This window comes from Trichechus manatus, unplaced genomic scaffold, assembly GCF_000243295.1.
Source record: "Trichechus manatus latirostris isolate Lorelei unplaced genomic scaffold, TriManLat1.0 scaffold00100, whole genome shotgun sequence".
Classification (NCBI taxonomy): Eukaryota; Metazoa; Chordata; class Mammalia; order Sirenia; family Trichechidae; genus Trichechus; species Trichechus manatus.
Window position 1 is genome coordinate 7,572,566 of NW_004444036.1, and position 24,486 is coordinate 7,597,051.

Genomic DNA, 24,486 nt, shown 5'->3' on the forward strand with positions numbered 1-24,486 from the left:
CTTTGAAAAAGGACCATAGCAATGTCTCAATATATACTTACAGTTCACAAAAGTTATCAGACTTTGTATCCTTATATAAATTCTTGCTCTTAACATATTACATACAATCCACTCTTGACATTACATTTCAAGCCTTCTGGAGGAAATTCTCTCTAATAACATTGTTTTTGCCTCTGAGTTAACCCTTTGGCTGACATTGTCCATGTGGGTTTATGTCAAGGTTCTGGTAGATCTGCCACCTGGCCCAATAAGGATTTTTCTCAGTCTATTGCTGCAGGTTGTATTTGTCTCGTTACCTGTTGCAAGTAGGGACATTATCTTCCATCAGTTTAAGAGGCAGATGTTGGTGCCCACAAAGGTCACCTGGAAAGTGTAAACTCATAAGGACATCCCTAACTAGGTCCTATATATCTTTAAAATGCAAGAACCCAACAACAAATATGATACACCTATGGGCAGTTAGCAATGCCGGCCATATTGGCCTTAAGCAATGATTTTTTTCTTATTTTTTTATTTCTTCCCATACAAAAATTTATACATATATTGTTAGGTGACTCTAATTGCTCTCCCCATACCGTAACAGCACACTCCTCCTTTCCACCCCTGATTCCCGATGTCCATTCAACCAGCTCCTAACCCTCTCTGCCTTCCCATCTCACCTCCGGAAAGAAGCTGCCCGTTTAGTCTCTTGTATCTACTTGAGCTAAGAGGCACACTCCTCATGAGTAATCTTAAGCAATGTTTTAACAGTAAAAGCAATGGGGGTTAAGTCATCCTTCCGTTGTTAAGATTTCTCACATTTGCTTTCAGCCGTCATCCACTGTTTGCACCACTTTGCAGGCATGCTCAGATAGACACACTGACTCAACTATAGGACTGAGTAGGCTAAAGGATGAAGCTGACTGATAAAATTGCAAGAGAACATAGAATTTAATGTATTTCTTTCTAAGATCTAATATTTTATTTACCTAACGAATACTGCTAATGTCATAACAGGAAGAAAAGAAATACTTTAAGTTGTTTTTGCCCACAAAGCTAACTATTAATCCATTCCTAAAAGAACAGTTAAGTCATGAATGAACAGAACCTTAACACAATTATATTTCACAATCTCTGCCCTATGCTTTTTTAATCTACCTGTTGAGCAAAAGTGAAAGTAGCTAAAGTGAAAGGAAGAAACATCCTAAAGCCCTAAATAAGTGTCCTCAGACAAAGGCCACACTACCCATGATTTCAAAGTTTAAGTAAAATGTTCAAGGAAGAATACCTCAACGCTATGTAAAATTTTCATTTTTAGCATATAAATAAGGGTTTATCCTCAAGAGACATACAGCATTAATTGCTACACTGCAGTGGTTTCTCTGTCCCCTAACCTCCAATTGTCATCAGTTTGTCATACTGCGGTGGCTTGCATTCTGCTGTGATGCTGGAAGCTAAAACCACTGGTATTTCAAACACCAGCAGGGTCACCCATGGTGGACAGGTTTCAGTGGAGCTTCCAGACTACAACTAGGAAGAAGAACCTGGCGGTCTGCTTCTGAAAAAGAATGGTCAGTAAAAACCTTATGAAGAGTAGCAGAACATTGTTTGATACGGTGCCAGAAGATGAGCTACTCAGGTAGGAAGGCACTCATAATACAACTAGGGAAGAGCTGCCTCCTCAAAGGAGAGTCGACATTAACTATGTAGATGGAGTCAAGCTTTCGGGACCTTCATTTGCTGATGTGGTACGACTCAAAATGAGAAGAAACAGCTGCAAACATCCATTAATAATTGGAACATAGAATGTATGAAGTATGAATCTAGGAAAACTGGAAGTCATCAAAAATGAAATGCATAAACATTGATATCCTAGGCATCAGTGAGCTGAAAAGGACCAGTATTCGCCATTTTGAATCAGACGGTCATATGGTCTACCTTGCCAGGAATGATGAATTGAAAAGGAATGGTGTTCCATTCATCATCAAAAAGAACATTTCAAGATCTATCCTAAAGTACACGCTGTCAGTGATAGGATAACAACTATACGCCTACAAGGAAGACCAGCTAATACAACTATTATTCAAATTTATGCACCAACCACTAATGCCAAAGATGAAGAAATTGAAGATTTTTACCAACTTTTGCAATCTGAAATTGATCAAACATGCAATCAAGATGCACTGATAAATACTGGTAATTGGAATGCGAAAGTTGGAAACAAAGAAGAAGGATTAGTAGTTGGAAAATATGGCCTTGGTGACAGAAGCAATGCTGGAGGTCACATGTAGAATTTTGCAAGACTAACAGCTTTTTCATTGCAAATACCTTTCTTCACCAACATAAACGGTGGCTATACACATGAACTATGCCGGATGGAATACACACGAATCAAATCAACTACATCTATGGAAAGACGATGGAAAAGCTCAATACCATCAGTCAGAACAAGGCCAGGGGCCGACTGTGGAAGAGACCATCAATTGCTCAAATGCAAGTTTAAAGTTTAAGCTGAAGAAAATTTTAAAAAGTCCACGAGAGCCAAAGTATGACCTTGAGTATATCCCACGTGAATTTAGAGACCATCTCAAGAATAGATTTGACACATTCAACACTAATGACTGAAGACACATTGTGGAATGACATCAAGGACATCATACATGAAGAGAGCAAAAGATCGTTAAAAAGACAGGAAAGAAAGAAAAGACCAAAATGAATGTCAGAAGAGACTCTGAAACTTGCTCTTGAATGTAGAGTAGCTAAAGTGAAAAGAAGAAAATGATGATGTAAAAAGAGCTGAACAGAAGATTTCAAAGGGCAGCTCAAGAAGACAAAGTATTATAATGACATCTGCAAATACCTGAAGTTAGAAAACCAAAAGGGAAGAAGAACATGTTTCGCATTTCTCAAGCTGATAGAACTGAAGAAAAAATTCAAGCCTCGAGTTGCAATAGTGAAGGATTCTATGGGCAAATACTGAAGGACGTAGGAAGCATTAAAAGAAGATGGAAGGAATACACAGAGTCACTGTACCAAAAAGAACTAGTCAACGTTCAATCATTTCAGGAGGTAGCATACGATTAAGAACCGATGGTATTGAAGGAAGAAGTCCAAGCTGCACTGAAGACATTGGCAAAAAACAAGGCTCCAGGAATTGACAGACTACCAGCTGAAATGTTTCAATAAACAGATGCAGCACTACAAGTGCTCACTCATCCATGCCAAGAAATATGGAAGACAGCTACCTCGCCATATTTATGCCTATTCCAAAGAAAGGTGATCCAACAGAATGTGGAAATTATAGAACAATATCGTTAACATCACAGGCAAGTAAAATTTTGCTGATGATCATTCAAAAGCAGATGCAGCAGTATATTGATAGGAAACTGCCAGAAATTCAAACTGGATTCAGAAGAGGATGTGGAACAAGGAATATTATTGCTGATGTCATATGGATCCTGGCTGAAAGCAGAGAATACCAGAAAGATGTTTACCTGTGTTTTATTGACTATACAAAGGCATTCGACTGTGTGGCTCATAACAAATTATCGATAACATTGCAAAGAATGGGAATTCCAGAACACTTAACTGTGCTCATGTAGAACCTGTAAATTGACTAAGAGGCAGTCATTTGGACAGAACAAACGGATACTGCATACTTTAAAGTCAGGAAAGTCGTGTCCTTTCACCATACTTATTCAATCTTAATGCTGAGCAAATAATCCAAGAAGCTGGACTGCATGAAGAAGAAGAACAGGGCGTTAGGATTGGAGGAAGACTCATTAACAACCTGCGATATGCAGATGAACAACTTTGCTTGCTGAAAGTGAAGAGGACTTGAAGCACTTATTGATGAAGACTAAGGGCTACAGCCTTCAGTATGGATTACACCTCAACATAAAGAAAACAAAAATCCTCACAACTGGACCAGTAAGCAACATCATGATAAACGGAGAAAATATTGAAGTTGTCAAGGATTTCATTTTACCTGGCTCTATAATCAATGCCCATGGAAGCAGCAGTCAAGAAATCAAACAATGTATTGCATTAGGAAAATCTGCTAACTTAGTAGCATTTTAAACACTAAAGGTATTTCCAAGGGAGCTATATAATTACCCATCCTCTAAAACCTGGGTCAACTAGTAATATAAGAAATATTAAATGAAGTAAGACTCAAGAAGGGTCCTGAGACAGTGCTTGTCAAAACAAAACAAAACAAAACAAAAAAAAAAACCACTTCTTACACTTGTAGAACGCACCAGAGAATGCTGCTTGGTATAAAGTAGAACACTATAAGCACTGTAAGATAAAATTTTGGGAATTGGGGAAAAATGGTATCTGCCCTTTAAGAGGTAAGGGGGAAGGGTCAAAAAGATTGAGATAAATTGCTGAACATACAACATTTGTATTTTTATTAGAAGTCCTAACTTCACAAAATCCATTAGCATCTAATGCAGAAACTGAAGACCAAGTGTTTTCAGTCACATGACAAATAAAATTATGTTCTTTGGACAAGTAGTTACATAGGGTTTTGAAGGAAGTATATTGTGAAAGATGTTAGGAATTAAAAAAAAAATCCTTGTTTCCATTTAAAATACAGCCACAATTAAGACAATGTTCTATATTCTACCTTAGTGAGTAGTGTGTGGGATCTTAAAAGCCTATGAGAAGCCATCTAAGATACTCCACTGGTCTCATCCCTTCGGGAACAAGGGAGAATGAAGAGAACAAGATACAAGGAAAAGTTTAGTCCAAAGGACTAATGGACCACAGCTACCAAGGCCTCCACCAGACTGAGTCCAGTACAGCTAGATGGTGCCCGGCTATCACCACTGACTGCTCTGACCAGGATCACAACAGAGTGTCCTGGACAGAGCTGGAAAAGGATGTAGAACAGAATTCTAACTCACAAAAAAAGACCAGATTTACTGGCCTGACAGACTGGAGAAACCCCGAGAGTATGGCCCCCGGACACCCTTTTAGTTCAGTGGTGAAGCCCCTCCCGAAGTTCACCATTCAGCCGGGGATTGGACAGCCTCATAAAACAAAACAGGACTAATGAGGCACAACAGTCCAGGGACAAGGACTAGAAGGCAGGAGGGGACAGGAAAGCTGGTAATAGGGAACCCAAGGTTGAGAAGGGACAGTGTTCACATGTCATGAGGTTGTTAACCATTGTCATAGGGCAATATGTGTTCTGTTTGATGAGAAACTATTTGTTCTGCAAACCTTAATCTAAGGTACAAAAACAAAAAGAATTATCTATGTGAGATCAAATTGACAACAGCAACTCAAAAGGTTTGATGGGAAGCCTAGGGGACAGTGAGTTGAAGATAATGGTGATGGAATAATTTGGGAAAGGATAGTGAGAATAGCAGCACAACCGGAAGAATGTAATCGATGTCACTGAATTGTACATGTAGAAACTTTCAAAATGGTGTAACTTTGGCTATGTATCTTTTCACCAAAAAAAAGGTCCTCAAGGTCGAGAAGGGAGAGTGTTGACATGTCGTGGGGTTGTTAACCAATGTCATAAAACAATATGTGTACTGACTGTTTAATGAGAAACTATTTGTTCTGTAAACTTTCATCTAAAGTACAATAAAAAAAATTAAAAAAAAATACAGCCACAAAACACATGCTTTAGAGACAAATGCTAGAGGCCTCCAACCTGTATGATACAGATGAATTCCCAAATACTGTCCAGGTGCTTTATTTTTAAAGCAATCCAATAGTACTGAAGCCTGTCAAAATTTTAAGAGTCTATAGCATATGCCCGTTCTCCAAAAACTGTAAAGTGAAAGTCCTTTCCACCTGCCTCAAGTCTAGCCTGAAATTAGCCCATGGGAATAGAAGTAAGGGAGAAGTTATAAATCACTGTTCTGTCAAGTTAAAAAGCAAGCATGTAAATCGCTCTGAGGCTAAAAAAGATTGCCCCTAAGGCAGAAGTAAGAATGTTTGCTTACACCTTTATAAATAAAAGTTCTGTCAAGCTGTGAGGGAAATATACTCCTATCTATAGGGGTAGCCAGAGAGCCAGCCTGTGAATCTTCAATGTAATCTATTTCCACACAAAAGACATTCTCACAGTTTCCTCCTGGGACAGTAAATAATCACTAATCATCCCAGATGGTATGAATCTAAACTTATCAGTGACAGATAATAAATCAGAGCATTGTGATGTGTGCCATGCTATTACAGTTCCAATGATTTCACACCGATGGGACATTCAAACTGCTAAGTAGCATAATTAGTTACAGATAATTCCAAGACATTAATCACATGCTTGGGATAAATCCTTGGAACAAATATTGAAAATATTCTTTATCATATATATTACCAAATGCCTGAAAGGGACTAATTGGGTACTGGGCTCAAGGCATGCTGGAATTCCAGATGAACAGTACTTTTAATAGTCAGAAGTGATATTCCATCAGACATTTTACAAGATGAAGCACCCTCCCACTGCTACCTTTTATAATTTCTCAAATTTTGCTCATACCAGACATTTAATGTTATATTCAAGAGAATTTAAATTTTATTCAACATTTCTTGAAAAAATGCAACTATTTTTTTATCAATGAATGCAATATCCACCCCAGGCATAATTGTGAAGCAAGTGAATTTCATTTTGAGATGCATGCTCATTCTTTTCTTAGTGTTTATTTCAACTTTTTAGCTCACTTACAGAAAGCATGTCTTGTAAAGCTCCCCATTCAGGCCTGCCTTCTCTGGAAAGAACCTCTGATTATTTTTCCTCAGTCTCCCTTAAAAGCTTACTTCTCCTATGTCCCATTTTCTTAGAATCAAGAACTTCACCAGCTACTCTCATTAACTAAGCCATACCCAAGTATTAGCAACTGAGAACAATTTAATGAAAGCCTGTCTTCCCCAATACCATAGCTTCATTTTGAACTGTTAAGCTTGAAAACGAGGAGTAAGTTTAGGATGAAAATGATGAAAAATTATTTTGTTTTATTGGTCTATGGTATATGAGCAACTAACTTAAGTCTAGAGTTGGTCAAGAGGTAATAGGTGAGCCCAGGGCATGTGGGCTACCAACATGAGTTGTTGCAAGCATTTAAAAGCACTATATGCTAAGAAGGCTGTAGAGCACTTGAATATGTTTCCTCTTGATGTTCTATAAAATGTCCATCATCCAAAATCCTAAATCCATTCTCCAATTTCTAGTCATTTAATTTTAGACTATGCAATCAACTTCCTCTGTTTTGAAAACAGCACATTAATTCCAATTGCCACATTCCTATTTCATGGAATTCTCCATGGAATGTCCTCTTCCTATTAGCCACTCTACCAATCAAATACCAAACATGGGTTGCACACATACAAGGTGTGAGACATCATGCTGGAAAACTGCCCACGTTGTCATAACTTTCATCAGAATAAACTGAATTTCAAATAAGATGGTGTCTATTTCATTCCCCTACAACCCTAGTTCTTCTGAATTGACCAAGAATATATCAAGCTGGAAACTAGAGAAGTGTTAGAGCCACACACTACTTTAATAAACTTTGGAAATTTCTTCAAAAGAAAGAGTGGATGAGACTAAAGGAATATCTGGCTTGTCCATCACTCAACTCAAGTGAAAGAACAATTTATTGAAAATAAAATGGCAGAAACCCTATAATGAGATCCAAGAGGAAAATTCAGGATGAGCAGCAATAAGATCACCAGGGGATATATCTCTGAGAATCAACCAGACATTGGATGATGTATCAAACGAGGACACCACCATGTTGCCTACAGTGGGCTGACATCTGGCGAAGAAGGAAAGGTAGCATAGTAGGACTTAGTGAGGCTTGAGGGAAAGGAGGAATCAAAGATAAACCTAAGGTTTTAAGCCTCGACTACCAGTATGTTGGAACCATTATCAAAAACAGAGAATTCAGAAAACTGAGTCCATTTTTAAGGAGAATGTAATGAATTCATGTTTTTCTGAGCCAGTGGCCATGTGGAAATGTCTTGCAAGAAGCTTGGGGTATGATACTGAAAATGAAGAATAAAAGAAAGGGGAAGTTCTTTTCTCCTTTCCCTTTTAGGAAGGCATATTGCTGGCAGAGAAAAAAATTCATGACCTACTTACCCCAGATCAACATAACCAAGTTCTAAGAAGGGAATGTCTTAATAATTCATTTAGTAGAATAAAGCATTGTGGTTCTGTGCCATCGAGTCAATCCAGACTCATAGCGACCCTATAAACCCACTGCCATCGAGCCAGTTTCAACTCATAGTAACCCTATTAGTGTAAAACTGCCCCATAGGGTTTCCAAGGCTGTAAATCTTTAAGAAAGAAGACTGCCACATCTTTCTCCCACAGAGCAGCTGGTGGGTTCAAACTGCTAACCTTTCAGTTAGCAGCCCTGTGCTTTAACTACTGTGCCACCAGGGCTGCGTGTAGACTATAGGAAACTCAAAATAATCATAGACCACTACCATCATTGCTTGTAGTCACACTTACTGGTTATAGTTCCTGTGTAGACAGCATTTTGAAGCTATCTTGGGAACAAAGGTTTCTTGTGGAAGCCTTGAGATCCTCTGTGGCACCTGTGGTAAGAAATGCAAGATCCATATGCCTAAACAGTCTACAAGTCTTGCATTAGCTAGCTGTAACATGTTCGTTATGGATCACCATGAAGTAGAGATTGCAACTCTCCTCCCACTGTAGACTGACTCTATTGGGGGAGGGAGGGGCGGCTAGTAAGGACATCACCAATTCCCCAGGAGTTTCCTCAGTTATATCACCTGTGATGGTTAATTTCAAGTGTCAACTTGGCTAGGCTACGGTGCCCAGTTTTTTTGGTTAATCAGTAGTCTAGATTTGGCTATTTGCTTTAATCAGTTGACCTTAAGTAAAACAAATTACCTTCTATAATGTAGGTGGGGCTCATCCAATCAGTTGAAGACCTTAAGAACAAAAGCTGACATTTCAGAGGGAGGATTCTGCCTCAAGACTGTGAATAGACATCATATTTGAATTTCCATCCCACCACCTGGCCTACTGATTTTGGACACAAGACTGCTGTAGTTTCCAGTCTATTATCTCACCTACGGATTTTGGACTTGCCAGCTCCCACAATTGCATAAGCCAATTTCTTATATCAATCTCTCTCTCCCTGTATGTATATGCATATATATATGGAGCACTGGTGGTACAGTGGTTAAGAGTTATGGCTGCTAACCAAAAGGTTGGCAGTTGAAATCCACCAGTCACTCCTTGGAAACCCTATGGGGCAGTTCTACTCTGTCCTATAGGATTGCTATGAGTTGGAATTGACTCAACAGCAATGGATTTGGTTTTGATATATATATACACATATATATATGCATATATATATGTAATCATATATTTTATTGGTTCTATTTCTCTGGAGAACCCTAAGATACCACATGACTGCTGTACTCTAGTAAAGTAAGAGGTATGAATCTCAATGTTCTCCAAACCATCTAGTGCCCTCAGGCAGGTTTTGAGCAGCCCAAGTCATTCACTAGGTTATTTCATTCATCCCTGGGCTCATTCCCAGGACTGAACTCTTTACTACAACATGGGCATGGGGGAATAGGTATTTAAAGGAGCCACAGTTTGGGCTGAAGGCATCAATATATATGGAGGCTGACATAAACCTTACCAGAGGTGATTCTGAAAAAGACTGAAGTCACATCTCAACAACTTGCATGAGGAAAATTCTTCACTCTTCTACAGATTAGCTCAGTTGCACAGAACATCACCACTCTCTCACACCATCTATGGCAGACTGCTAGACACACACATATACACAGTGATATTCAGTTCTTAACCTTACTACAAAGATTGCAAATAAAGATGGAATACTTTATAGTTTTTAAAGTTCGTATTACTTAAAAGTTTAGCTTGCATTTCTCTTAATCAAACTGATGCTTTAACTCCATTTTAAGTTTATAATTTACAGAAAACCTTGTCTGGAAAAATCCACCCATAATTATGCCATATATGTGCATGGTACAATTCAAAGTGTTTCTGCATTGCTTGTTTGAGCTTCAGAACTCTCCTGTGAAGGGTAAGGCTGGAATAATCATCTCCATTATACAAATGAGATAAAACAGTACCTAGAAAAGAGATCTGGTTTGCCTAAAGCCCACACTGTAGCTTAGAAATGGAATCAGGTAAGAATTCAGGTCTCTTAATTCCAAATCCAGTATTTTTTTCCATGGAACATCACACTCTTTCTGCTATATTGAAATGTTTTCTTTCATATTGGTCTTTAAAAATGTTAACATATTCTTATTTGTCATACAGAGTCAGTTAGTGGGTTCCTTGTCTACTTTTTTATATTAAATTTCATTTACTTGCCCCAAATAGAACAAGGTTATGACCTTTATGAAAGCTTGAGCTATAGTCCATAATGCCCTCAAGAAAGATTTACGATCTCACACAATGTTTTACTGCTGTCATTAAAAACAAGTGATGAGATAAAGTGGTTTCAATTATACAATGAAAGGGTTGCCCTATTTCAAAGGCAGACTGAATACAGAATGCTGGAAATAATTGAGTTACTGTTTTCTCTCTTGTTTCAAAAATCTAACACAATGAGAATGAGCGCATTTTCTTGCTTTCTTCTATTGTTTATAGTCAATAAAAACTACATATGCTGGGAAAATAATAGTTCACCCCCAAAGCATATTTGTTCTTTTCGCCATTATGCCATTGCTTTCTCTGTGGCAAAGTTGTACTTTTGGGAATCTCCAAAGGCTACTGACTTTTCTAAAGGTTTTTAAGTGGTGTGTTTTCCTCATATCAAAGAAGAAGGTATATTTAGAATCTATTTGCTTTACCTGACAGGACACGACGCAGGGTGAAGGATACAAAAGTTGATTGAAATTACACACTTCTGAGACCTCTAGAAGATTGACACCTATTTCAGATTTGTTTATAGTCAACTTGTTGAGAAATAACATGTTTCCATTTAACACTGGGGGTTAAAAAGAAAAAGTCATCTGCAAGGGCAAAGACCATTTTATGTAGCTCCTAATATAGTCTTAAACATACACTTATTTAATTGACTTCATAAACATAATATATGAGGATTTTCAGGGTAGAAACATACTCTACTAGGTATGAATGAAGCTGTTTGGGTGTGGTAAATTGCTTACAGAATTGGTTCCAATTCTCTGCCCCTTCCTGTAGTCACAGCCTTTGCAATGTGACTTGGCAGCTCCTCTGATCCAAAGGTAGAGTCTATTCTCCTACCCCAAGGCTGGGATGTCCCCGTGACCTGCTTTGGCAAACAGAATGTGGAAGAAGTGACAGTGTGCCAGTTCTGAGCCTGGGCCTCAGTCTCTTGGAATAAACTACCATTTGGGCAAGTCCAGGTTAGCCTGGTGGAGGAAAAGAGACCTTGTAGAACAAAGACAAGCTGTCCCAGCCAAGACCATCCCAGAGCAGCCAGCACCCAGCTGACCCAACAGCTAACCACAGACGTAAGAGCAAACTCAGTTGAGATCAGCCCAAACTGCTGACCCATAAAATCATGAGCTAAATAAATTGTTGTTTTAAGGACTTAGGTTTTGGGGTGGTCTGTTACACAGCAAAATATAATTAGTGCATAGGGAAAAGGCTAGCATAGGAATAATTGCATATTCCTATTCAGAAAAGAGCTTCTGCCAAGAGTTGCACACTTCTGGGAAGTCCCTAGAAAGGAAACTTTTACCTCTCTTTTTACCCTTTACCCACTTCTTCCCAAGGGAACAGGAATAGGTAGCCTGATTGGTGAAAGACTGACATTTGTTGGGGTTAAGGAGGTTAAAGATAGCTGGCCTGCTTTCTTGCTCTCATCAACTTGCTCTTAAATGGAACAAGCCCTCCTCCTCCTCTGCTTCCTAGTTCTTTATAGCAAACTTTTCTATGTTTGTAGGTCAGGGAGGGGGTCCACTGTCACGCACTGTCCTACTGCTTATGGTGTATCGAGCAGGCCTGTGGTGCCTCCTGATGGCCTCTAAAACTCACCGTAGATCCAGATCTTTTCACAGCTAAATCCAGATTCAGGATGGAAGTTAAGAGTAACCATTAAACTTCAGGTTCGAACTACATTTTGCAACACAGATCTGCAGTTGGATACTTTTATGTCCATTCTCACCAAGAGAAACCCAAGGGAAGAAGGGATGGGTCTTAGTACTACTTCTTCAACAACAGAGGAGAATCTTGATCTGAAACTTTTAAACATAAAATGAAAAGGAATTTATTATGTAGATTTTCTAGATTACAGTGCCACTGACTTTTATTCCAAGTTTTATGGGATTATTATGGCTAGAATATAGCCCTAATCATTTTGTATTTAATTTTTCTATGAAATATCTAGATAAGAAACACATATAAACTTCCATTCACTCTATTTTGGTCCCTTTATATGTAGGGATAAGAAGCTACTACGATCATACAACAGCAGGTCTTTCTTTCCAACTGTCGGGTTTTCTGCTCTATTTTAAAACTCAGTACTTGGTAGGAGAATTGAATATTTTTTTCAGAAAGAGACTAGGATATAAAATTAGATAATGGATAGCAACTCAATTAAGCACGTTAAAGATGTCTGAGTTACACAAACATACACATTCACATAGTTCTTATGGAAGGTGTATTAGGGAACAATACAAATATGAAGTTTTATATATTTTTGTTTAACCTTCCAAAAAGCTTACAGATCATATGATATAAGGAAATGTGAAAAAAATTATGTGGGATAACCAAGATCAATACCAGGAGAAAAATAGCATAGTTCCCACCCAATCTTCAATTCAAAACTGTATTTTCTACATCTCAGGAGACCCTACTCTTGGTCTTTGTCACCTCCACACATACGGAATTCAGTGCCATCACAACTTCCATTTAAGAAAGTATTTGCATTTGTAAAAATCAGCCCGAATATGTCTATTTCTATCCACTGATTCAATGTTTTTAATGTTGAGAAGTCTATTCAAGTTTCTATTTTTCTCAGTTTTTGTAAACATTTTTCAAAAAAAAATAAAAGTTCATTTTGTCTAAGTATACAAATTTATTGACATGAAGTAGTATCCTTTTACTTATTCTGTTTTATCTGTAATTATACCCTTTTTTCATTCCTATGACAGTGAGTTTATATTTCTCTTCATCTATTTTTGTCAATTTAGTTGAAGTTTATCTATTTTATTAACTTTTTCAAAAAATTAACTTTGGGCTTTTCATCCTTAATGCATGTTTGCTTTCTCTTTTATTAATTATAAAATTATATATTATTTCCTTCATTCTACTTTCTATAAAATTATTCTCTTCTGTCTGATAGTAATATATGTATTATAGAATTATTCCGGTTTATGTTTGTTTTATGATATGTCAGATGGTAAAAAGTGCTATGGAAATAATGCAGGGTTAAGGTTTAGAGAGTTATGGAGGGGTGCTCTGGGAAGGATTCCCACTATGGTGAGTTCGAAGCAGAGACCTGAATGAGGTGAGGATGGAAGCCATGTGAATACTCGGGAGAGAAGGTCTTCCGGTAGAGAAAAAAGCATAGGTAACTGCTATAATGTGATTAGTGTATTTGCAAACCAGCAGGGAAGCCAAGCGTGGCTCCAGAGAAATAAGTAAGGTAAAGAGTTTTCAAGAGATGAGATCAGAAAGGAAACGGGGCTAGGTCAAGTAGGAATTCATAGGTTATGGGAGAATTTGAGAATTTATTGAGTAAGAAGGAGGGCTACTGGAGGGTTCTGAGCAGCACAGAGACATGACTGGACTTACATTTTAACAATATCAACGTTGACTGTCATACTGAGAAGAGATTATGGGGTCCGGGTGGGGCATAGGTCAAGGGTAGAAGCAGAAAAACCAGTTGGAAGGCTTTTGAAATAATTCAGATGTGAAGTAATGGTGGCTTGGACAAGCATAGTAGCAGTAGAGAAGGTGAGAAATAGTCTGATCTGGAATGTATTTTAAAAGTTTAAAATGGCTGGACTTGCTGATATGAGAAAGAGGAATCAATCATACTTGATATGAACAATGAACACATGAAGTTGGCATGTACTGAAATGAGGGTGACTGTAAGAGGACCTGGTTTGCATAGAGGAAATCAAGACTTTGTTTTTTAACTTGCTAAATTTGAGATGCTTGTTAATCATCCAAGTGGAGAGATCTGATTGGCACTGGAGTTCAATCCAGAGATGCAGGCTAAAGATATAAATTTGGAAGTCATCACTTACAGAGATGGTCTTTAAAACCGTGAAATGATGAGAGCACCTAGGGAGTGAGTGAAGACGGAGAAAAGAAGAGATCTAATGATTGAGCCCTAGGGCACTCCAATGTTTAAAAGTAGGAAGATGAAAAGAATACAAAGGCAAATAAAAGGAGCTAGCAGTGAGGCAGGGAGACAATCAAGAGACAGCAATGTCCTGAAGGCCAAGGAGAGAAAATGATTTAAGAAAGAGAAACTCCGCTGCATCGGAATGGAGATGATAGGTCAAGTAAGATGAGAACTGAGAATGTCTAATACTCAGGATGGCAATGTGAAAGTCACTCTGGGAACTTGAACAAAGTAGTTTCAAAAGAATGGTTAGGGATGAATGCCACATTGGAGTATGTTCAAGTGAGAACAAGGAGAGATAGTAAGAAGAGAAAACTCAAGTTTTGCTGTAAACCCCACTGCCGTGGAGTCGATCCTGACTCATAGCGACCCTAAAGGACAGAGTGGAACTGCCCCATAGGGTTTCCAAGGCTGTTAATCTCTACTGATGCAGACTGCCACATCTATCTCCCGAGTAACAGCTGGGGGGTTCGAACTGCCAACCTTTTGGTTAGCAGCCTAGTGCTTTAACCACTGCACTATCACAGCTCCTTTTGCTGTAAAGGGGAATAGAAAAATGGGAGGGGTTATAGCTGAAAGAGGAGGGATCAAAATAAGTAGTTCTTTTTTAAGATGGAAGATGCTATAGCATGTATTTATGCTATTAGGAATGATGGGAAAAATTGATCATGCAGAAAGAAAAATGACAATTTCAAGAGTAAAAATCCTTCTATTCCAGGGACTGACAAACTTTTTCTGTAAAGGGCCAGACAGTAAATATTTTAGGCTTTGTGGGTCATACCACGCAACTCTGCTGTTGCGAAAACAGTCATAGACAATACACAAACAAATGAATATGGCTGTGTTCCAATAAAACTTTATTTTCAAAAACAGACAGCTGGCTGGATTTGGCAGTAGTTTGTCCACCCCTGTTCAATAAATATTTTCTGAATTGGAATAAAATTCCTTTGAACAAAAGGGAACATTGTGTACTACATAATAATGTAGTTAGATGGAACTGAATCTCTGTTTTATAGTAATATTTTAGAATAATGAGTCGGTGTCACCCTGCAAGGAGATTCCTAGCTCCGGGACCACATTACTCTCTCCTTAGCCTCATTCTATGTAATTATCATCAGTACTTAGTATAAAGATAAGAAAAACACGTCTATCATGTCTTAAGATTATGTAAAGCTGAGAGGGAATTTTTTTTTAATAATAGAACTATACAGATGTCAGCTAAGCAGAATACCAGGGATGAAACTAGCATTGTAGAATAAAATTTACAATAAAAAATAAATTACACAATAGATCTAACACAGAAATTCACATACAAAACATCAAAAAGTCTTGGTTGACTGTAAGCTCCATATTACTCAAAAGAATGGCCTAATTTCTAAAAGACCTAACACTCAAAATTAGCCTACATTGATAAATATCTAGCATGCAGAACAAGGGAGAGAGTCATCCCACATGTGGAGACTTATACAATATTCTAGGCACTACATTTTGAGGGAGGATCTGCCCAGTTACAGCCCATTTACAGGTGAATGGGCCAGAATGGTAAGAGGTCAAAAAACCATTTTACATGAGGAATAGTTACAGCTACAGCATCAAAAGACATTTAATATGGAAAAGAGAACACTTAATATAGGCATGAAAGCAGTCTTCAAACACTTGAAGGGCTATTATATGAAAGAAAGAATGGGAAGCCATTGGTTATATGATGGCTCTTTTCTAAACATCATAAGGCCGACTTTTCTAACGGTTATTTAGACCTGTCCATAAATGCTGCCCAGTGAGTTGGTGAGCTTTCTAAAAGTAATCAAGCAGAGGATAGATGTCGTAAAGGAGATGCTTTTACTCTCAATATTTATGCCTTGGTTTTCTCAAGTAAAACCGGAACAACAATTCTCTTAAGAGAATTTGCTAATAACTTTTCAATTTTCTAAAGGACTCCAGAAAGGTTAAGATGGATTTAGGCAGCCCCTAGGAATTAACTGAACCATGGAAAATAAAGCATCACTCAATTTTTTTTGTCATTAAAGAAGCCCTTCCATCATGACTCTGTTCTGCCCGTTTTATACATCTTTCTGGAACACTCCACTGGCTAGGGCTCTGCCTGGGTTGTCAGCTGTAGGGTTCAGCAATGCAACCACCAAGCCATCATTTTTCCAACTCATTAGACCATATTATTAGAGTTGTCACCACTACAGTCTCTATGGCTCGGGGCGTAAATATGTCTGAGCCCAAGTTTGGGAATTCAGAGCTTATCTTTCATTTTCTTAACAGTTTTATTTTATTTTATTTAACAACATAGTTAAGGAGAATATCCTCTCAAGGCTCAGATTATGAGTCTTTTGCCTTTACATGTTTTGCTTACCAGGTTATTTCTGGGAGAGACAGAAGCAGCATCTTGGTGTTTCTCCATCATAGCAAAGGTCAGGTCATGCATTGCTGGTAGCCTAGGGTGGCCCTGAAATGATCTGTGGAATGCCAAGTGGCTTGGACTGTTTCAACATCACAGAACAGCAAAGCTCCAAACTGCCCTGTTTGGCATTTTCCTGTTCCAGATGCTTTTCTGACCATTTTACTGATTAATTTTACAAGATGCAACTGTAATGGGCTGACTGTTCCTTGAGAGGCCTTTTTTAGATGTTCATTTCTCACTGTTATTTGCTTTACCCCTGGAGTCACACAGGTTAAAAATTCTAATTACATTTGTTAACATTCCTCTGGCCACTTATTTTCCAGTGTACAATTATAAAACTATCCTAACAACACAATTATAACCAACAATTGTATAGCACTTTACCAAGGATAAAGTGCTTTCATGGACATATATCATCTCATGGAAGATCCATGGGACAGGAACTTATTCAATAAATGTTATCACCAAAAACATTTGCTAGAAGCCCCTACAACTGAGAGAGTTTAGGGTATATCAGGAGCAAGTTAATGAGACAGAATCTGTACTGCCCATCACAACAATTTACATTAAAAAATACATAGTAGACAAAAGTCGCTAGATAGATTCTGAGTAATGCGTTTTTTTTTTAATTTTATGTATGTCAGACATATGTTCCAACCTTACCAAGTGACAACAAAGTTATATATCTTTTTATACTCCAAGTGTTATAATCCCTGCTTGCCACAGACCTATTTCTTGCAAGTTTGCCTCAAGTGTCCCTGCAATCTTTTGCACTCTGAAACACAGAATACTCCAGAGAGAGTGCCCCCCCCCCTTACTTCTGCTCTGGCCTTCCTTCTTATCCTGTTACCATATACCCTGGGGACTGATGATCTTTGTGAGAACACCACTCTGCCTCACACAGCTGCATATGCTGGTGATTGCTACTAACTCCCATTCTTGCCTCAGGTTTGGGGATATTACTAGTGGGACTGGAGATCAGATGCACCCATCTGAGTCTAGAGGCTCCCAAACTGCTGCCTGGCCAAATCCTTATGGGTTTGGGGCTGCCACTGGTGACAAATGGAAGCCAAAGGTTGACCAGCCTGGGTCTATCTCCCTATGTCCAAGGGAAACAGATTTACAGCACCAAAATTCTTCCAGTTCTCTTTATGCCTTAGAGTGTAGGCCCATTTAAGGCCCTTCCTACACTGGGACAATAGTCCACCTCCTTTTCTACTCCAGGATAAACCTCTTTCCAGGGGTACAGATACTGTGAACATCAATTGCCCTCAAGGAAGAAGTCACCACCACTCATCAGGTTGAGATTTTTTCCCACAGTCTCAACAATCAGAAATGAATCTGCTATTTTGTGACTGAGACTGTTAGTTGACTATCCAATATAATTCTTCCCCCTTTTTCTTGGTAACAAGACAACTATTTTGTTGAGTGTGGCAATGGGCCCAGCAATAAAATACTTGTCCAAGCTTCCACTGCAGATAAGGGTGGCCATGAGGTATAGGTACAAGTCTTTCAGCGGGGCTTTTGGGAAATTTCTTTATAGGAGCCTAACTCAGCTCCTTTTTCTTGCCTGGAACATTATGGCTGGAGCTGCAACAACCACACGGCCACCATGAGGTAACCTTGAGGATAAAAGCAGCACCTTAAGGATGGCAGAGTAAAAAAATAAGAGGAGCCTGGAATATCAGTGACATTGTAGAACCACCAAAGCACCCCTGAACTTCTTTTACATTGCCTCCCAGGGGACTCTTGGCAATGTCTGGAGACATTTTTGGTTGTCACAACCGGGGGCAATGCTATTACATCTGGTAGGTAGGGGCTAAGGATACTGCTAAACATCCTACAATGCACAGGACAGCCCCCCACCACAAAGAGTCATCCAACCCAAAAAGTAAGTAGCTCTAAGGTTGAGAAGCCTTGCATTAGAGAATAAAAATGTTTGTTATTTCAGGCCTGTGTTGTTAGCAGTGAAATATAATTCCTGGTAAACATTGGAAACATTCTGAAAATCAAGGTTGTTTCATCTTACTTAACTGCTACGCTGTCACATTTATAAGAACTAGAGTGAATGTTAAACAAAATGTTTGTATTGTGTGACTTAGGCTTCCTTTATTTAAATTTAGTATTTCTACTGCCAGGAGAGAACAATAATTTTGAACACTTCAAGGTTGCTGCCAGGCAACGCATCATTAACAAAGTTACCGTATCACTGTTCTCCGTGTTCAAAGCAATAGACTTGCTTCCTCAAAAAGTTAAACACAGAATTACCATATGACCTAACAATTCCGCTCTTAGGTATATACCCCAAAGAACTGAAAACAGTATTCAAACAAATATTTGTACATGAATATTCACAGCAACACTGTTCACTATTGTCAAAAGGTAGAAACAATCCATATGTCCATCAAGGGATGAATAGATAAACAAAATGTGGTATATTTATACAAGGAATATTATTCAGTCAGAAAAAAAAATAAAGTTCTGAGACATGCTACAAAATAGATGAACTTCAAAAACATCATGCTAAGTGAAGGAGGCTGGTCATTAAAAAATAAAAGACCACGTATTGTATGACTCCATTTATGTGAAATGTCTAGAATAGGCAAATCCATAGAGATAGAAAGCAGATTAGTGGTTGCCAGGGGCTGGGGAGAGAGAAGATTGGGTAGAGATTGCTTTAATGGGTACAAGGTTTCCTTTTAGGGTGACGAATATGTGTTGGAACTGGATAGAGGTGATGGTTGCACAACACTGTCAATGTACAAAAATGCCACAGAACTGCACACTTTAAAATGGTTAATTTTATGTTATGTGAATTTTATCTCAGTTAACAACAACAAAAAAAAATAGGCTAACCCTGGTTGTCTCTGGGTCTCAGAAATAGTTATTTAGGATCCATTAAACTTCCTAAAGGACCAGATTATTTGCCTAAAAATTAGACCTACTGAGGGAAAATTCAGAATTTCAACTTGACAAAAGTGAAAGGTCTTAATATCAGTTATCTGTAAGGCTTGGGAATTGGTTCTTCCCTGAAGGGCTGATACAAAGGGTGTAGTGAAAACTGTGGGCCTGAAAAATACTAGCAGTAGGAACTCTGCCTGGGAACTGGGCAAGGGCTCTAAGCTAGGGCCCAGCCTTTCCTTCTGTAAGGGTTTTCCAAAAGTTGATAGAATCATGCTGATAAAGCGGTGGGTATTAAGACCATCTCTGTCTACAATATGTTTTGCATTACTCTGGTGAAATTCCTTCATATTAAAAAAAACCGCTATTTAAAGGTTCTGTTGAGCACATTTCAGAATTTGTGAATAAGCTAGGTTTGCACATCAATCTATTTGAAACTAGAATCAAACTTACTTTTCAAAGAGTTTTTTTTCTTTTTTTTTCCTCCCAACTAGGTTGTTGGCAGAATTCTTCATTTGAACTGAAGTAGGAAAAACGAATAAGCCTTCTAACTTCTTTTAGTTATTTACAGATAAGGGATCATGGTAGAAATGTTCATTTCCTCCCATTCTACAAAAGGTTAAAAAAAAAGGTAAGAAAAATATATAATTTATTTATATTTTGCTTGTTTCAGTGTGTGAGTTCAAACTGCATCGAACACCTGCATTTTGAACCCCTTTTCTGCTCCATGCGATGCTTGTTTACGGCTACATTCATACTGGAGCAATTAAAAAGAGAGCAGTGTTCATGTGAAATTATATATAATGACAAATTTTAGTTTTCAAACTCGCCCACGTTATGTAATTGAGCAAGTATCACTATTACCTATGATTCTTAGAAAGAATTTAAGGATCAACTGGTCATTCCAAAAAAATGTTTATATGTACTTCTAAGCTTAAGACAGCTTTAGCTTTACCAAACATTTTTATGAGCTGAAGCTCATAAAATGAGTCAGCAGTTAGCTACTTAAAAGAAGCAACAAATGTTAAAACTAAATCTAAGGTAGTTTTTAACCACCCAATCCTTTGAGAATTCTTTCTAAATAACTCATAATTAAATAAGTCAGCATGTGACCTAAACGAATAATTTCTTTTATAAGGATCAGCACAAAGCTGGTTCCTATCAGGCGGAGGTTAAAGATGTCCCAAATGTCTTAACTTTTCCAAGCTGCTGTACCATACCATCATCTCTAACAACAACTACTCCCTCTTGCCTCAGTATTCCCTCATTTCTTGCAACGTCCCACAGAACTCATGGACCACATAAAGAAAATGACTCACAAGGTATTGGAGGCTGGGAAGTCCCAATTCGTGGGTCAGGTGTAGACTTCTCCCTGACCCTCGGTCCCTGCCCAAAGGCACTCAGCTTTCTCAATCCGTGGTCCGGGAAGCCCAATGCACCATCTCCTGCAGGTCTCTCCTTCTTTGGTCATGCTCTGGAATTAGCTCTCTTTTAAGGCAAAACTGACCAATCCCCTTGGTAGGCCACAATTACCCTATCACCTAATCACCTGAGTGGGAGTTACAAGACCATGGCTATAAAGGCCACATACAAAAGTAATTAATCCACCACAGACCACTCATCCCCAGTTATTTTGCACCCATCCCCATTTAAGTTATGTGAAGCATATGAACCCAGAGCTAAGAGTTTTTATGGCTCTGGGTTGTTAAAGGCAGAATCTATGTGTGTCTTTGGTGTTTAATATTTAAAGGTTTGGTGCAGAGATAAAAGTTGAGAAATCAATGGTATGCCAACAACAACCTGGGAAGAAAAATGCTGTAGCAGATGCTGTCCTTGTCTCACTCATAACCTCCCACCCTCTATCATTTCTGGAAAGCTAACTCAATTTTCAAAATCTACTTTTTGCATGAGGGCTTTCTCTGGTCACCAGAGCCGATTCTTCCCATGCAGATAGCAGGTCATAGTGCTAAGGAATTAGCAACCCACCAGGAACAGACTTCAGTCAATGACTCTCGGGAGCTGGTGTATAAATACCCCGGCTGTATTGCCCCTCAAATGGAATAACTTAGAAATGTGTTCTATACTGTATCCCCAAGTTTTCCAGTGATATTAATATTCAATTGTCCACAGCTGTCACTGGCTTGATAATACACACTTTATTGGATCCTTCTCTTCTCTCACTTCCCCACTTCCATACTGTTATTTCCTGAAATCACCTCCAAAAAGACAACTTTCATTTGATCTTTGTCTCAGAGTCTGATTTTGGGGTGAAACCACCTAAAACAATTACTCATTGTCTATGTCAAGCAAGTCAACCCTGTGTCACCATTTCTGCTTTCTATCTTCTCCAATGGTACCTTTCAAGGCTGTGTTTTTTTATTTTCATCAGTTAGTGCTTCAAGTCCTTTTCACTTTCAGCAAGGAAGGTTGTGTCATCTGCATAGCACAGGTAGTTAATGAGTCTTCCTCCAATCCTGATGCCCCATTCTTCTTCATATGGTCCAGCTTCTCCGATTATGCGCTCAGCATACAGATTGAATAAGTATGGTGAAAGGATATAATCCTAATGCATGCACACCTTTCCTGACTTTAAACCTCATAGCATCTCCTTGTTCTGTTCGAACCACTGCCTCTTGATCTATGTACAGGTTCCTCATAAGCACAATTAAGTGTTCTAGAATTCCCATTCTTTGCAATGTTAACCATAATTTGTTACGATCCACACAGTCGAATGCCTTTGCATAGTAAATACAACACAGGTAAACATCTTTCTAGCAGTCTCTGCTTTCAGCCATAATTCATCTGACATCAGTAATGATATTCTTTGTTCCACGCCCTTTTCTGAATCCTGCTTGAATTTCTGGAAGTTCCCTGTCGATGTATTGCTGCAACCACTTCTGAATGATCTTCAGCAAAATTTTACTTGCGTGTGATATTTATGATATTGTTCTATAATTTCCATATCTTGCTGGATCACTTTTCTTGGGAATGGGTACAAATATGGATCTCTTCTAGTCAGTTGACCAGGTAGCTGTCTTCCAAATTTCTTGGCATAGATGAGTGAGCACTTCGAGCGCTACATCGGTTTGCTGAAACATCTCAATTGGTATTCCGTCAGTTCCTGGAGACTTGTTTTTTTGCCAGTGCTTTCAGTGCAGCTTGGACCTCTTCCTTCAGTACCATCAGTTGATCATAGGCTACCTCCTGAAATGGGTGAATGTCAACCAATTCTTCTGGGTACAGTGACTCTACGTATTCCTTCCATCTTGTTTTGATGCTTCCTGCATCATTCAGTATTTTCCCTGTAGAATCCTTCAATATTGCAACTGGAGGCTTGAATTTTTTCTTCAGTTCTTTTGGCTTGAGAAATGCTGAGCATGTTCTTCCCTTTTGGTTTTCTAACTCCAGGTCTTTGCACATTTCATTATAATACTTTGTCTTCTTGAGCCCCCCTTTGAAATCTTCTGTTCAGTTCTTTTACTTCATCATTTCTTTCATTCGCTTTAGCTACTCTACGTTCAAAAGCAACTTTCAGGGTCTCTTCTGATGTAGATTTTTGTCTTTTCTTTCTTATCTTTTAATCACCTCTTGCTTTCTTCATGTATGATATCCTTGGTATCAGTCCACAACTCCTCTGATCCTTGGTCATTAGTGTTTAATGCATCAAATCTATTCCTGAGATGGTCCTCTAAATTCAGGTGGAATATACTCAAGGTGGTACTTTGGCTCTCTTGGACTTGTTCTAAATTTGAACTTGCATATGAGCAGTTGATGGTCTGTCCCGCAATCAGCCCCTGGCCTTGTTCTGACTGATGATATGGAGCTTTTCCATCGTCTCTTTCCACAGATATAGTCGATTTGATTCCTGTGTATTACATCACCGTTTATGTTGCTGAAAAAAAGGTTATTTGCAATGAAGAAGTAGTTAGTCTCGCAAACTTCTATCATGTGATCTCCAGCATCGTTTCTATCACCAAGGCCATATCTTCCAACTACTGATCCTTCTTTGTTTCCAAGTTTCCCATTCCAATCGCCAGTAATTATCAATACTTCTTGACTGCATGTTTGATCAATTTCACATGGCAAAAGTTGGTAAAAAGCTTCAATGTCTTCATCTTTGGGAATAGTGGTTGGTGTGTAAATTTGAATAACAGTCGTATTAACTGGTCTTCCTTGTAGGTGTATAGTTATTACCCTATCACTGACAGCGTGTACTTCAGAATAGATCTTGAAATGTTCTTTTTGATGATGAATGCAACGCCGTTCCTCTTTAATTCGTCATTCCTGGCAAAGTAGACCACATGATTGTCTAATTCAAAACGGCCAATATCAGTCTATTTCGGCTCACTGATGCCTAGGATATCGATCTTTATGCATTCCATTTCATTTTTGATGACTTCCAATTTTCCTAGATTTCATATTTCATACATTCCATGTTCCAATTATTAATGGATGTTAGCAGCTGTTTCTTCTCATTTTAAGTTGTGTCACATCAGCAAAAAAAGGTCCTGAAAGCTTGGCTCCATTCACATCATTAAAGTCGACTCTACTTTGAGGAGGCAGCTCTTCCCGAGTGGAGCTCATCTTCCAGCACTGTATCAGATAATGTTCCTCTTCTATTCATAAGGTTTTCACTGGCTAGTTTTTTTTTAAAATAGACCATTAAGTTCTTCTTCCTAGTCTGTCTTAGTCTGGAAGCTCAGCTGAAACCTGTCCACCATGGGTGAGTCTGCTGGTATTTGAAATACCAGTGGCGTAGCTTCCAGTATCACAGCAGCACACAAGCCCCCACGGTACAACAAACTGACAGACGCGTGGGGCTCTCCCTCTATATATATACACACATATACATATACATATATATGTAATCATAGT